The sequence below is a fragment of the Serinus canaria genome, chromosome 1 (genome assembly GCF_022539315.1).
Source record: "Serinus canaria isolate serCan28SL12 chromosome 1, serCan2020, whole genome shotgun sequence".
NCBI lineage: Eukaryota > Metazoa > Chordata > Aves > Passeriformes > Fringillidae > Serinus > Serinus canaria.
Window position 1 is genome coordinate 4411141 of NC_066313.1, and position 15937 is coordinate 4427077.

Genomic DNA, 15937 nt, shown 5'->3' on the forward strand with positions numbered 1-15937 from the left:
TGCCAGGGCAAGGTAGTGGCACGATTCCCTTTAAACGGCTAAAGAGCTTGGTGATTCATTATCGGGTAATCCCTTTGCCACGGCCAACTTAGCAGCAGTGGATATGTCAAGTATTGTGTAACATTTGACACTCATTAATCTATCCCGAGTGAAATCAAAATAGATTTAGTCTTTTGCTTTCCAACGACTTCCAAGAAAAAAACCAAAAATCTATTACTAATCCCTTCAAGCATGTACACAATATGGCTAAAGAAAGCTTATTTGCAGAGCTATGGTTTTTCAAAGGGGCATGTCACACCCACGTTGCATCTTTGAACCACTCAGTGATAACCAGAACGTGCTTGCTGCTGTGACTACAAAGTGCACTGGAGCACTGGAGAACTGAGAAGAGGCTTTGGTCTATGGAGAAACCAATCTTCTTTTCCAAAAGTGATCCACAGAAGTAAGTGGACAAACTATGAGGCTCTATTAAACCATTTCAAATAGTTTGTTTGCCACTCAAAAACTTGTGTCCTAAACCGCAAGAACATTTATATAAAAATTCAAGCATGATGTGGCCATCACAAAATTTATTACTCCATATTCTGATCAGGAAAAGATAGTATGATGATGCAGATGATTACAGGGTTGAGCCACCCACTTCCAGGTGCTAATGTGAATTTAAAGAGTAAGTTGGTTTTTTCTTTTTTTTTCTTTAAAATACTGTAGCTGTACTTTTCTTCTCCTTATTTCTCAAGTGAATTCAAGCACCACCTCTACAAACAAGAGGGAGTGAGAGAAAAGGGACTTCTCAATCATCCAGTACTGACTGGAATTTATTTCCACGCTTGACCTCTTCTTCTGTTCAGGTTCATATCTCTACTTAACACAAGATGTTCCCAGCTATATATTTAACATGAGTGATCTACACTTGAAAAAGACTGCAAGAAGAGAGGGAGAAGGTGCCCCCTACTACAGGGAGACAACTGCATGTGCCGAATAGGTTTTCCTAATACCTTGTTTCCAACTTGGTTTTCTACTCACTCACGAGTCCCACTGAGACCTCTGAGGCACACATACATGGTTCACAGACCTTCAGTAAACTTCACTCTTGCGTACATACTTTTGGAGTGCACTGGGAGATAACCCGTCAGCTTTATCGGAGAGCCTGGACACCAATGGTGTAAGAAACCAAGCACTTGACAAAGCAAGCGGCTGAGCTGAGGCAGCAGCAGAGCAGGACAGCAGTGCTCTCCTCAAACCAGAGGGTGTTGGGCTGGTGGAACACAGGTGCAGCCCCGAGGGTACAGGAAGTGACCGTTAGAATCGGGCACGCGTGTGGCCATGGCTGATCTGCCTCACGAACATCAACCCCCACACAAACCTTCACTGGAGCTGTAACAACGACTAACAGCCTAACTGAAGTAAAAAACTATTGTCGTGTTGACCTGTCAAACTAACAACTGGCCAAAAAAACAGGAGACAAATAAACAAAAACCCTCCCCAAACCAACCAGCCAATGAAAACCAAACACCACAAAAAACCCAAACCAAAAAACCCAAATGACCACTTCATTCTTTGACAATTTCATTATCTTACCTTTTATCTAAGCTCAAAGAATCATGAATGGTTTGGGTTGGAAGGGACCTTAATGATCAGGCAGCTCCAGCCCCCTGCCCTGGGCAGGGACACCTTTCATTAGACCAGGCTGCTCAAAGCCCCATCCAGCCTGGCCATGAATACTTCCAGGGACGGAGCGCCCACTTTTTGTTTTGCTCTGTTTTTTTTTTTACTGTTTGTTTGCTTAAATTTACCATTGACAGTCTTTTAATCTCTGCTCTAGTAGAGAAAGAAAATGTCTGGGGAGGAACAGTGCCTATCACTCTGCTCCAAAACCAGTGGTGGAATACATTAGTTTAAATGTTCTCTTTAGGTTCTGCCACAACACTGCCTATCCTTTTCTTTGTGGCTACTTATTAAAAGTTACTTAACATCCTGAACTAAGGACATACTTCTGGTACTCATGTTTAAGCAAAACAGCACTCTGAGCTTTGCTCACAATTTCATTTTTTCTCCAAAGGCACCTCTCAGAAGAGAAAATGCTGCACCTTGTGATAAGTAAAGAGCTCACCACATACCATGAAACTACAGATATCTCAAAAAATGTGTCTCTCCTCTTCAGCCAATTCTACAGTTTTTACATTAATGATTTTCCCCCCATAATCCTATTCAAACTCTTCTTAAACCAAAGGAACTAACACAGAGCCAGGTATGACAAAGGCAGATTTTCTTCAGCCAGACACTTCAGAACCTGCAGATAACATTTCAGGAGACTCTTTCTATCCCATTCACTTCTTTTTGTCACTTTCTATGCATTTTCCACACCATACCACTTCAAATGAATGTCTTCCTTTTGCAGTCTGTCCCACAAGTATGTTACTTTCTTTGTTCAGTTATAATGACAAGACTTGATTCCTTAATAACTCTGTTATTGGAAAGGGAACATAATTTTTACCTGTAGACTACACAACTCTTGGGTTTTTTTACATGGATGTGTTTCCATATATTACTAAAATGTCATTTACTACATGCCCTCCATGACAGCTAAGAAATTTCTGCCCCTACCCAGCTCAGTGACAAGCATGACCTTTGCAAACTTCAGGGCTGCACTTTCTGATGAGATTACCCAATAAGCCAACTCATTATTTCCCTTTTAAACAGTGCACTTGGACGGAAGTGCAAAGGAATACATACAAATGGAGTACAAAATATAGGGAAAGGAAATACAGTATTAACTGCAACATTAGCATGCTGCTTTCATTAGTGTATCAATGCTTAGGACATTTTTCCTTGAAGGTACTACATTGTAACTCAAGCCATTTCCAAGTCTCCATCCCACAACCCAAACGAATCCTAACAAAAATTTCAACAAACAGAACTCCAAACTGTTATTAAAAAAATTGTAAAAATCACATAGTTCAACAAAATAAACTGTTATTAAAGTTGGCACAATCCTCTTAGAGTAATTATGGACAGACAGCAGTCTGTTCATAGCTAGGACTGCAAGCTAAGTCTAATTTTAGCCACCGCCTTTGACTGTGGCTAACAGAATTGATTTTATCTGAAAATTGGTTAAGTTTGCTCTGAAAGCCAAAAAGAGCAGTTGTCTGGAAAAGTCAAATAAAATTGGCCTGGTTTAGACTTACCAGTCATTAGGCAATTGCTATGAATTGGAATTTTAGTCTACATCTAATTTTACTTCTCACAAACTCAAATCATAACTATCCTTTAAAACTTTCAACCACAAAAAATACCTTTCAAAATTCCTTTGTGTACATTTTTGAAGGAAATTAAGCATGTGGAGAGCTAAGCAGGGATGCTAATTTATCTTATCAGTGCAGGACAGAAGATACTTGTAAGCACCTGATACATTAATATAAAAGGGTTTGTTTGGTGGTTTGGTTTTTTATGCAATTTATTTTTGTCCACAGAAGGTAGCAACTACCATGGATTAAGTCTTTTTTTTCATAGAAAGAAAACTGTGTTGATGACAAATTTACAATACCACCACACAAAGAGGGAAGAAGAAAGGAGGGCAGTGATGACAGTGAGAGAAATAAAATAAATATCCTTATTCAAAAAATACAGAATTATAATGTCTACAAGCAAACAGCCTTATTTGAAACTCACAGCTAATTCTGCCACTCAGGTGTGTCATCTGAACACTTTGCCCTACCCTCACTGCCTACAAGCCATGGCACATAAGAAAGCATGCGTATTATATTTACAATAAAGTTTTTCTTCCATCCTGTTGAATGTTTTCTTTTCAATAGCAAAGTATACAAATTCAGTGCAGTCAAACCTTATTATCTAAGTAAATGTTATTGTCATAACATTTACTTAGAAATTATGGAATATTTTGAAGAGCAGTAAATATTAGGTCTTTACATGTCCTGAATTAAGCTCCCCTGTTCCACCCATTATGTTTTCATGGTTTTCACGACTATTTCATAATGGCTTGAGACTTTTTCTCTTTTGTTATGCTTTTTGTGGTTTTTTGTTTATTTACATGCATCATAAGCGCTGACTCCAGGAACTTAATTCAAAAACTAACCTGAAGTGTCACACCTTTGAAAACCAATTTGTGTTTAACTACCATGTTCCACCTGCCACAGAGCTGTTGCACATTAGCACATTTGATTGTCTTCAGGGCATTCACCTCCTTCCAGTTTAACTTGACGTCAGCATACAAAATGAACAAATCATGCTGATTCCACCACACTTCAGGTATGGTGCAATACCACTACATATTCTTTGTTCTAGTAAACTTGTATATGAAAAGTAATATGCAAACTTGAGCAGGATTTTTTCAAAAACACACACAAAAATGTCTTAAAATGTGACTGCTGTATGGGAAACACCTGTTTTGAATTTTTGTCCATTTATGTGGGTCTCATTCTCCTTTAAAATGATTGGTTTGTCAAATCCAAAATACTCCACACTGACAAGCACTGAGCGTCTTGGGTAGATGTATTTTGTCTATTAGATAACTCCTCTTTTATTTCATTACTTTTACAGGATTTGCATTCCTCACATTGCTTTTCAAAAAAGGACTGCAGGACAAAATAAAGTATGAAAAGAAGACTGATGTGAAGTTACATGAACAAAACACAAGGGAGGATTGGCAAACAAGATCAGTTAAACTTCAACATTTATCAGAATTAGGAAAAAAGGGATTTAAGGGTGCATGTCTATGTTATAGTAGTACTGAGGAAAAAGAAGAGGCCCTATTACTTCCCCCTCCTTCCCAGCTTCCTCCCTCTCCCAAACAAAACCCAAAACCAACCTCATTAAAAGCCTGCAAGCTTTTATGGATGGTGCATCTTGGGGCAGCTGGAGAAACTGGAGCACCATCAGGTGCCCCATGAGAAATGTGGTGACCCCAAATTTCCCCTGGCTGGGAACACCAGCCAATCCTTATGTACCTCCTGGAGCTAAGGTGGGTCATTTGTTCCCACAAATTACATTTAAGGGAATGTGTCTTCCCCACTATTCTACTGAAATCATGCACACATTTGAATGGGAAAGGTAAATGTAGCTCATATTGCCAAAACACTAAGCAAGTAAGGTAGTTTCGAATTGTTATTGCATTACACACTAAAAATACCATATATTTCAGAAAAATAAATATCATCTAATATGCAAATCACAACACAATTGACTTGCCTTGACATAGAAGAGTACTTATGCCAAGCTCAAATATTGAACAGAAATATTTATTTTAGCTGCTGTATGTATTATTACAGCCTGGAAGCATCACTGTATGTACATTCCAAAAGCATTAATTTTGCCTCCCTGTGTCCACTCACACAACAGGTACAAGCCCTCAAAGCTTAAAAATGTTATTTTCAAACTCACCTGTAAATCAAAACATAATGCCTTATGCCAACACGCTGTTTCCCTGTTCTCCACTTTGCCAAAGTAGCAATTACTAGTCTAACTTGATGAACAGGGGCTCTACAAAGAAGAGACTAATTCAGTGTATGACTTAACCACACAGCACTGCTCAAATCCCAGAGCCTCCACACCACTTGTCATTAACTACACTACAGGTCACTCTCAAAATACATAAATCAAAGTCACGGGTTTAAGCTTACAATGAGTCCTGCTGGAGCCAACTTGATCCATCAATACCAACAGCCCTGATAGTATTTAGCTCTAGATAGCTAATTAGAGTGTTTGACAAACAAATTAATAGCAAAAAGCACATGCAAAGTCTCTGCAGTTCATCCTATGAATTGAAGTTGCACCGCTGTTGCGCCCACGCTTTGCAGAACTGCTTTTGCTCTCTCTTCCTTAATAACTATCTCAAATCCAAGGAAGGATATTGCTTTAATGCCCTCAGCACACTGATCCAGACACTATTAACACCTGTAGGAACCACAAGACATGTCATGAGAATGCTTCTTTCTGAAGCTTAAATTATTTGATCTCAAAAGAGGAAAAGGCCAAATTCCAGACAAGCTGCTTTGTATGTTACAAATTGAACAAAAAATTGCCGGATGCAAGATCTGAAGAAAGAAACAGAGTTATTCACACTGCAGACACTGATTCCATCCATCAGCACATGTATCCAAGAATCTATCATTTTGGCTGCTCAGAGCTAACGAAAGACTGTATTTGCTATCGGCTAGGGGAAAAAAAATACAGAGTGTTGGGCATCTGGGTCTTTAATTTACAATAATTTAGGAACAGCAGAAAGTGAGAACCACGGGGTAACTACACACATAAAGTACAACCTACGTGAGCTTTTCCACAAGATGTTCACAAGCCTGGTTTTGCCCATTTTAGCACCTATGCTGTGCTAAAGCAAAAAAGGCATTGATTAGCTTTTCCAGGAAATAACCACAAGAAGGGGTTTACTAGAAACAAAGCTGAAGGGCAGCATGACTGACACCTGTGGCTGTGTTTGCAGAGGATTTGCTGGGAAGACATGCACATTGGATTTCCAAGCCCATGGACACACCACTGAAGGCAGGAATGTCTTGTTTATTTCTCCAGCAAATCAGAGAAGAGATAAACTCTTCCACAGTGCCTCACTTTCTGTAACTTATTTTGATTGGAACTATTAGCTTGACAAGTGCAGAATCTTCTCAAAAAAAAAAAAATTAATCTAAAATTTACAGAGCAAAAGAAGACAATTGAAAAAATTAGGTCAAAAGGCCTAACTAAAAATTTTCAAGAGTAATGCACAGAATACTTAAATTCTTAGTTTCGAATTCCTCAATAAAACACAAGTCTCAAGTCTCATATATGCATTTTTTTTTTCCACAAAGAAATCAAAAATTAAAACCAGGACACTGAATATAGGGCCCTGTCAGTACCACAGCCATGGGTCATGAATGCTGAGGTAGCAAAAAGCAGCATTGCTGCCCTGCTGCCTCTTACACAGCTACACAGGAGAGTTGGTCTGCCTTAAAACTACTCCAACTGCAAGGAGAAATACTAAACCAAATCTGTTTTTAATCCAAGAGGGAGAAATGTTTACCCTGGTGAAACATAAAGGCAGCAACGACACAGAAATAAATGGGAAAGATGGTTCCAGCAGGAATATTGCCTCAAAACTTTCACTATCTACAGCTTCAGTCTACTCCTTTGTTACACATCCATCTTATGAATTCTGTCACACAAATTGTGTGACAAACAGAAGAAATTAAAAATTAAAATATCAAAACAGCTATTTATTTCCTCTTTGGGACACTGATTCTCAGCACTAATGCTGACAACTTTTATCAAGTACACTTACATATGCACACACCCCACTAATGCCACTCTGCAGAATACTCTGATTTCTGGTCTCACACAGGCCATTTCCAGGCTCAAAAATGGAAATGTAATTCCTACATTATAAAATTTAACTACAGAATCACTTATTTCCATCACAGGCATTGAAGAAGGCATTAGAATTGCAAGATTTTGAAAGTAAAGAAAATGGGGAGTTGTTGACTGACAGAAGCAGCAGCAGAACAACAAATACAATTATACAAGTCAGTAGTTTAGCAGAGATCCAGCTTAGAGCACTAAACACCAAATTCAAGGAACTGCTGACCTAAAAATTTAAAAATAACTACTAATAACTCTAAGATGTAACAGTAGACCAATCTACAGAAATTAAACAAGTACACCTCATAAATGTCTGAGACCTCTGTATAAAACCCCTGTAGGCTGATCTAGAGCATCAAGCCAGGCTGAAAACTGGAATTCTCAAGGGACACCACAGCTCTAGTGACATTAACAACAGAGCAGAATGGAAGCTGTTTACAAGCAACCACACAATAACCCTCAGAATTGTTCATATATATATATATATATATATATATATGTGTGTGTGTGTGTGTGTGTATGGGTATAATGAACATTATATAAAAACATATATACCTTTTTACTTATGCATATTTTATGTCTTATATCAAATATGTATACTATATTATAAACAGTGTATATATAATATATTTCTTTTTTTTAAAAATAAGGTCATGATCTCAGATTTCTCAAAGCTTCTAAGGCTACTGTTCTGAAAACAGTTTACATGTTCTATTTTCCTGCAGAAAGGTACCACAACAGTGCCAACCCACTAGAAGAAATAACATAAAGAGCAAGTCAGCATACAGTGCTGTTTTCATCACTTTTGTCTAATCTTGATCAAAAGGCAAAGTGCTGTAGTGAGGATGAACAAGCAAAAAAAAAGTAAAGCCCATAAGTGCCACGTTACCATCATCCCCAAAAATCCAGCCACAAACAGCTCAAGAGCTGCCAACTGACCACCACTGCTGACTTGAATGAAAATCATTCCCCAGCCTTCTTAGGAAGTCAGTCACCACTGAAAGAAGAGCAATTCAGTATTCAGAAAAACCCCCTCAAGCTAAGCTCTCCAGCAACACTCAATATTGCACTGACATTTTAATACTGCACTGAGTTGATCTAACATGCCATTTTAAAAGAAGGACCTGTATTCCACATTGCTTTCACAATCCCTCACCACCACAGAGAGATTACTCATTAAAAATGCAGAGAAAGTTAGCAAATTCTATGGGATTTAACTAAGTCAGAGGCAATTAAAAAAAAAATCCTCTGTGACATTCCAGTTCAAACAAGCCTCACAACACTGGCAAAATACATGTAAAAAGGTTACAAAATTCAGAGCCCTGCATGAGCCTGCAAGAAGCATGAATACGAGCATGTTTTCCATCCAATGTCACAGTCTCAAAACGACAAGCCCTTTTTTGCCTGCCTACCAGCGAGTCTACACTCTTCTTTTCTTCTTTTGAATTTTCCCCAACTTAAATTGAATGCAAATAAGCCAGGTGTGGTCCCCAGAGCAGTAATCTGCAGATAGTCCCCACCGAGTTCCCATAGCAACTTGCACAGCTGGCCACGAGAAAGAGGTTGTATCTGCTTCATATTGGCTACAGAGTTTAAACACTCAGCAAGTGAAACACCAATTACTGCATCTTGTAAAGGAAACATCTACTAAAAATCACATCCATTTTTCATTGATTAACACAGGAAAATAAACCTCTGGATATGTTCCTAGTCCAGCAATTGCTCAGCATGTAAAGTGAATATTTGTTATTTAGAAGAGGCGATGCCTGTGAAGGAAATGGCTTCTCTTTTCTGCTGCAAGGAACTGAAGTTTAAGAAACACTACAGCATTTGGAAAATGCCTGTCATTCTCTACCTTGTCATCAAGAAAAAACATAGCTGGAAGAGAAAAGTCAGAAACCCAAATCCTTCTGGACAAGTTATAAGACTTTCACAAGACAGTACCTCTCTGACAAGTGCTTTGTAATATTTCAAATTTTTACTGTACTCTTTCTGTATCAGCTTTCTAAGTCTCAGTGTAAAAGTCCAAAGGTACTGCGACTGACAAACAGCCATAAATTCCATACCAAACCTGCCCTTTGTTCCTTACCTACAAACACAGATCCCTCCTTCTATTAATTCCATGCCTTTCTACATCCTGCATGCACGGCTCTCTACTTCAGCCTGCAGCTCTTCACCCCAGCCTTCTCACTGTTTCCATACAATTTCTCACCAAATCCATACCAGCTGGCTAAACACCAGGGAGAAGGCACTGGGGCTCGTTTAGAACCAGGGGAGGACTGACTGGCCACATATATGTACTGGATGGTCAACCCACGGGAAAAGCCACACAGATAAGGACCAGGCTTTCCCTGCTTTTCCTTTGGCACAGCCACAAACAAGAAATCTCTCCTTACCTCAGACTGAGGTTTCAGGTAAGAACAAGGCTTAGGGGAAAGGATGGGCCCAAGTATCCCTGCTAATATCCTACAGCTCTTGGGAAGCAGGAACACAGATGGTACGTAAGACACTGCCCACCCCCAATTACAAATCCAAGGCTTTTTGGGGCAGAGGATGTTGTTAAACATGAAGTAACCTCAACAGATTTTTCTCTGCCATGAATCTGCCCTAACATCCTACTGAAGCCCTGCAAACTTTGAGAAACCAGCCTGCAGCAAGGAGTCCTACAGTCCAAGCATACAATAAAGAACATTCTTTTCTATTTTGATTTGAATCTATCTTCTTTTGTAGCACCACTTTAATGTCCCCTACTTCTTGCACAATAAGAATCCATGAACTGTAAACTTCTACACCTCCTCCATGACACTTCACTGACTTCTGCCATATCCCCCCTGAGCTCTGTCTTCTAGGATAACAGTCTATACAGTTGTGCATTAAAATAAAATAATTCCTAATGCTGCTTTTCTACATATTTTTTTTAAATGTCTGAGGAGAAGAGCTGGACACTCTAGTACCTAAGAGAAAGAAGCACTAATGGATTGTGGCACAATGCTATTTTTTCTTATATTGCTTTGCACTCTGATCTTTTCTTGTTAAGTCCTAGCATTTGATTGCCTTTTTGACTACTTGTTGACCATGAAAATACAGCAGCTATTTCCATGAAAAATTGTAACATGAAAGATCTCATACACGAAGGATCACTGCATTAACTGCACATAAACTCAGGACCTTATCTCTTGTTCAACAGGAACTTAGTATCACTGAAACATCTGTTCAATTTGGTTAAAATGGGACAACTGTTTTTGAGGGAGAGTGGAAAGGAAAAGTCAAAAAGACCTAACACAAATCTCTCTTTCCTTTGGAAATCTGGTTAAGTAAAAATAACAACACGATGCTTATCAGTACCCAAAAGAGCAGGAGGTTGATAAGAAACAGCCTCAGTATCAGTCACTCCTGTTTGTGCTGACTTTACAAAATGTCTGTCCTTGTACCTGGCATAATCATCTCTCAGTGATCCCTATTCTTCCAGGAGGGCATGGCAAGCTTACCCAGAAACATTCAGCCTGTAACTTCACAAGAGGCCACCATTATGCCAGTTGTCCCATATGAGAATGTACATTTATCTAGGAAAGGGGAAATATAAACAGGAGCAGTTCAATGTGCATATTGGACATTGGCTATAAATTTTATTCCTCCATAACATATTTAAGACACTGTACACCTGTGAGCTCTTCCCATTATCCCACCTGTGGAAACTAACTTGAATCCATCACTAACTTGAAAGCTGCTCATTTATTTAAGTACTTTCAGTTTTCTTCTCTAACTCTTCTGCCTCCCAGATTTCTTTTTCTAATCAGCAGCATTTCAAAGAAACAGCTGAGCTGGTGGCATTAAAATGACCAGAGAAACACACAAAGCTTCAGCAGGGCACAACCACTGAGCAAGAGAAACATGCCATTTAGTGTTAAAAAGGATGACTGTAAGCCCACTCAGCTGGGGGAAAAAGAAAAAAAATCACAATTCATTAGAAGGAAGAAAAAAATAGTATTCCCCTATACACCTGGCATAATTTTCACTTTAAGAACCACACCATATCAACATTGACAGTCCACTGCATATTAATAAAAGCCAAAGACTGAAAAACTGAAGGCAGTCAATCTGTATTGCAAGCCAGTAAATTTGCCCATTTTACAGGAAGAAATAAAAGGGGCATACAACTGGCAGTGTCTGGAACCTGGGAGGCTGAAAAATTGAGAGATTTTACACTGAAAGTGAACATACAATTTTGAAAGAATTAGTACTAATACCAGCTAATACCAGTATAACAAATAAATATTTAATGTCAGGTGTTAAGGAGGAGACACTCTAAATGCAAATTTACCCAAGCACACACACACATGCTCTCAGCTCTCACTCATATGTATTCCTTACACCAACAAAGAGGCAAGTTTTGTACATCTCAAAAATATAGAAGATTTAAGTACATATTGATTCTGTCCTCCACAGCTCTTATCTCTGCTATGGCTTCTTTCATGGTATTTGTTGCATGCTGAGGACAAACTTGCACTGAAATTGTCCATATGCAATTCAAATGTCATTTGACCAACTCTAACCATACACATGGTACTTGCTTATGAACAGCTTAAACAGGGGATGGAGGGAAATGGAAAGGCAATAGGGAGGACTGAAGGTTTTGCCTTCTGATGAGATCTGGAGACAAGCACAACACTTCTGTAATAAAAGGAGGCCATTGAACACCTCCTGTGTAACTTCAGCCTCAACTTCCAGGTGATGGATGGGATTAAGAACAGTCTCATTAATACACTCTAATAGACAGAGCTATAAACCATTTTCTTAGCTTCACTTGTTAACTGGCAGTTCATTTTTTATAAAGGCATGCCCTAGGACTGAAATCACCAGCATCAGTTTCCAGTGCTGGATCTTTCTTTGCACCTTGGGCTGGTTAAAGAGGCTCCCTTAACCATAAGACCCCTCACACTCAGTAAGCAAGTCACTGTTCACGAGGTCAAACTTGGTGTAACCAAAAATTCTGAACTTTAATTTCAGTTTGACAAGCTTTTCACATTCTGAATCCATCACATCTCTGGCTTTGTTAGCAACTCTCCTGATGTTACAAATTTCCTAGCAGCACGATAAGGTTAGACTCAACCATATTTGTAAATCAAGTATTGTGTTATCACAGGTATTGCCTCACTCCAAAAGCCATTTCCTGACTCTAATTCATCACAATGCAACTCATTTTTAGAGTGCACGTGTTTAGAGCACAAGCTCCTCTACCAAAAGTGAAAACCACATCTTTTTTTGTGAGGTGTTTAGCAGCCACTTCATTTAGCTCAATTAAAATACATGGGTAATTCCCAGAAAAAATTGGTGACTTAGACCCCTTTGGGGTCTAGCAATAACAGACCTGATAGCAGCAACTCCACCAATATTTGCATCCAATGAAAACTTCACCACTAAAGCTTCCATACTTCTTCCTGATCACTGGCAGATACGGCAAGCACTTGCAGAAGAAAAAGACACAGCCAGTAGATTTTGACTTTCCATTAACAACTGTATTGAAATTTTTCAGTTGTCCTGTCCTTAATCCTTTTAGTATGTGTTACTATTGATTTTGTATCACTTTAATTTGGTAATCAATGAAGTAAGCCATTCTAAATCAGATACATTATAAAAGAGTGCATTTTATCAATACAATTACAAAACAGAGCTTTAATCTTAACAAGAACTGAAAAGGCTTACAGCAAATTCATCTGAAAAGACTTTCTCTCCTACCCCAGAAAATTGTATGAATTGACATTAGATTATTTTTATTGACCAAAAATTGTCTATCAGCAAATAAAATTATCTAGTTACTCAAGTGAGTGCAACTGACCTCCAGCTTTTAAAATAAAACTGCCCCATTTTTTGACATTATTGACTCACTCATTTTTCCACCTCCTCTCTGCAGCTTCCTTGGTCACTTAAGATTTACCAACATCAACAAACACATAAAATCAACAAATTAGAGAGACTTCTTTCCAGTCAGTCTAAACTACTAAATGCAAGCTGCCTTGTCTCGCAGATTTTAGAAATCCAACTCATAGACTCTTCAGCATTCCTCTTCCTCCCCACTCCCACTTACTTTGAGAATAGCATTTTCTCCCCATTTTTCAGAAACACTTAAGCCCACTCAAAAGCAGGTGAGCAGGTGGTGATCTGTGTAAGAACAGAGATCCTCACCCTTCTGCACATTTCAGAAAGTGTCCAAGGACTACAACCCCACAGGCTGGTCAGTCAGCCTAACAATTGTCTCTCACCAAAGAGGGGAGTGGAAATTCCTTAATTTCCTATATTTTGGGGGCTTGGTGTGGCTTTTTGGAACCACTTTGTCAGTGGTGTCTAAGTAGTGCAGAAATTGATAAACTGGGAGAAGGGGGAGGGAGAGGTGCTGCTGTGGTGGCTCACTTTGTCTCATGAAGTCCTATCTACAGAGACATTCATCCCGCATCATGCAATCATAGCAAGTGTTATATGCAAATTTTGAAATAAAGGCATTCACTGGTAATACTTGAGCTTTATCAGCTTGCAAAACACCATCAGGAAAAATAGACCAGGGTATTCGAAACAGTTACCTGTGTACTTGTATTTCATTAGCTTGAGAAAGGTAATTCCACATGACTACATCAGACAGTGCTTCCCAAGCCATGCCACTGCCTCTCCTCCTTACTTGCTAACCAGGACATGACCAATGTGGAGAGAAAAAAAACAGACTGCTATTTCAGAAGGAGAGTACAGAGAGCAAACTGACAAAGCTGGAGCTGGAATTGTCCTAAGCCAGCAGAAAGACATTGAAGACCAGACCTCCATTTGGACTCCTCTTTGCCTCATCAGGAAGTCAAATAGCATTCCTCACAATTCCTCTTTGATACTTTATTTCACTATGCAAGTTTGAAATCCTTCAGTATTACTTCAGTTGACAATAATCTATCCTATGTGTGCAATGAATCATCAGTTTGCCTATTAACAATCTAATTAATGATTAATTTATTAGATGTTTTGTCCTGCTAATTACAGAAACATATGTATCACACTATAAAGGCCCTTTTTATTGCTGCTGAGATCACCTTATTTGGTTTGAGCACCAAGTTTTATTAATTTTTTTTTATTATCATACTTGAAATCAGACATATGTTCAGCTCTCAATCATGTGCCCACCATTTTAGCTGAATTTTTAAACCTCCCCAGCACCAATTTGATGTCCAACATGCTCCTCACTTACAAATTTCACCACACACCCCTACTGCAAATAATCACCCTTGCAATTTCTTTGTCAGGTTTCTGGTTACACTTTGATGGTGGCAGACCCTGGCCTTTCTCCAGAGACTCTCCTGGAAAGAGACCTCGTGCACAAGTCAATTTAAACTCTGCTTCCCTAAGGAGTCTTTCCAACTACACATTTCTATTCAAATCAACTAGATGCATCTGTTAAATGGTCATAAGAATTGTTGCAAAGAGATGAACTGCTAAACCTAAAACTTGCCTGATGTGCGATTAATATGAGGTACAAGAAACCTCACAGTGGACACCCATGGAATAGCCCACTTACCAGAGAAGTTTCTTCCTAATCCCCTTTAGTTAGCACTTTATTTGTTCCCTGTTGTATAATGGTTTTTCAATTCTTTACAAAGGCTTTACAAAGCTTTCATTTAACCTAGCATAATGTACTGTAAATGAATAATCCCTTTTCTTTCCTGATCCTGTTAATCTTTTGGCCTCCGTTACATCTCACAGCAGTGAGATGCAAATGTTAATTATGCAAGAAGTATAAGATCTGTATTTTGATTTCCATCTGTCCAATACAAGTCCAGAACAAGACACAGATAACTGAGTGCTTTCCTATCACCATGGGAACATGATTGCCAGGAACATACCAAGAACGTCTCATATTGACTCCCAGAAGCCCCAGTCAAGTACCTTCTATCCATCAGAGCCTCCTTTATCTCCTTTGTTGATTCATATTTTTCACAAACCCCTGATTATTCTCACTGTAACTCAATCTTCCTCAGGGCTGCAGAAACATTGTCTTCCATAACATCTCCCTCTCATCTGCATCATGTATTTCAATTATCCCATCTACAAAACATATGTAGATATAGAAGTAGTTGAAACATTATTAAAATGTGATAGTGAAAACAACCAAAATTGACAAAGTTGTAGAGCAACCCCCTTTTCTCCTGGCCATCCCTCCCATGGGGTCACAGCAGCATTCAACTCACCCCAAGGCTGGCATGATTAGCCCACAGAACTGGGCATCAGAAAATTAACCCTTCTGAAAAACAATTCTGGCAGCTCAGCTCCCAACCTGGATGCCTGCAAAATCAGACAAGCCCTGCAGAGCAAATGCCGTTGAGGGTGAGACCAAGCAGAATCAGTCTAGTTTGGTTTGAATTGTTTAAACCACAGGCTCACAATACTTTTAGATTTTATAACAAAGCCAATCTTACGACTGTCCAGCACTGAAAAAAAAAAAGCTTCATTTACTTTCTATCTCCCAGTCACAACAAGTTGGCTCTCCCTCTTCCCTCACTGCCCTCTCTAGTGCTCACCTAACCAGAGGGGGAGACCATTTTAG

The 15937-nt window shown here is 39.0% G+C and overlaps 1 protein-coding gene across 9 annotated transcripts in view; it reads right to left on the bottom strand.

Annotated features, from left to right (window-relative positions):
* POU2F1 (POU class 2 homeobox 1) overlaps positions 1-15937 on the bottom strand; it is a 107055-nt gene that overhangs the window by 53126 nt on the left and 37992 nt on the right. The window contains exon 2 of one of the 9 annotated variants that reach the window (XM_050971186.1): positions 15280-15438. The exons of the other annotated variants lie outside the window; for them this stretch is intronic. The gene's annotated coding sequence lies outside the window, so the exon portion shown is untranslated. The remainder of the gene's footprint in view (positions 1-15279; positions 15439-15937) is intronic. 9 annotated transcript variants of the gene reach the window in all.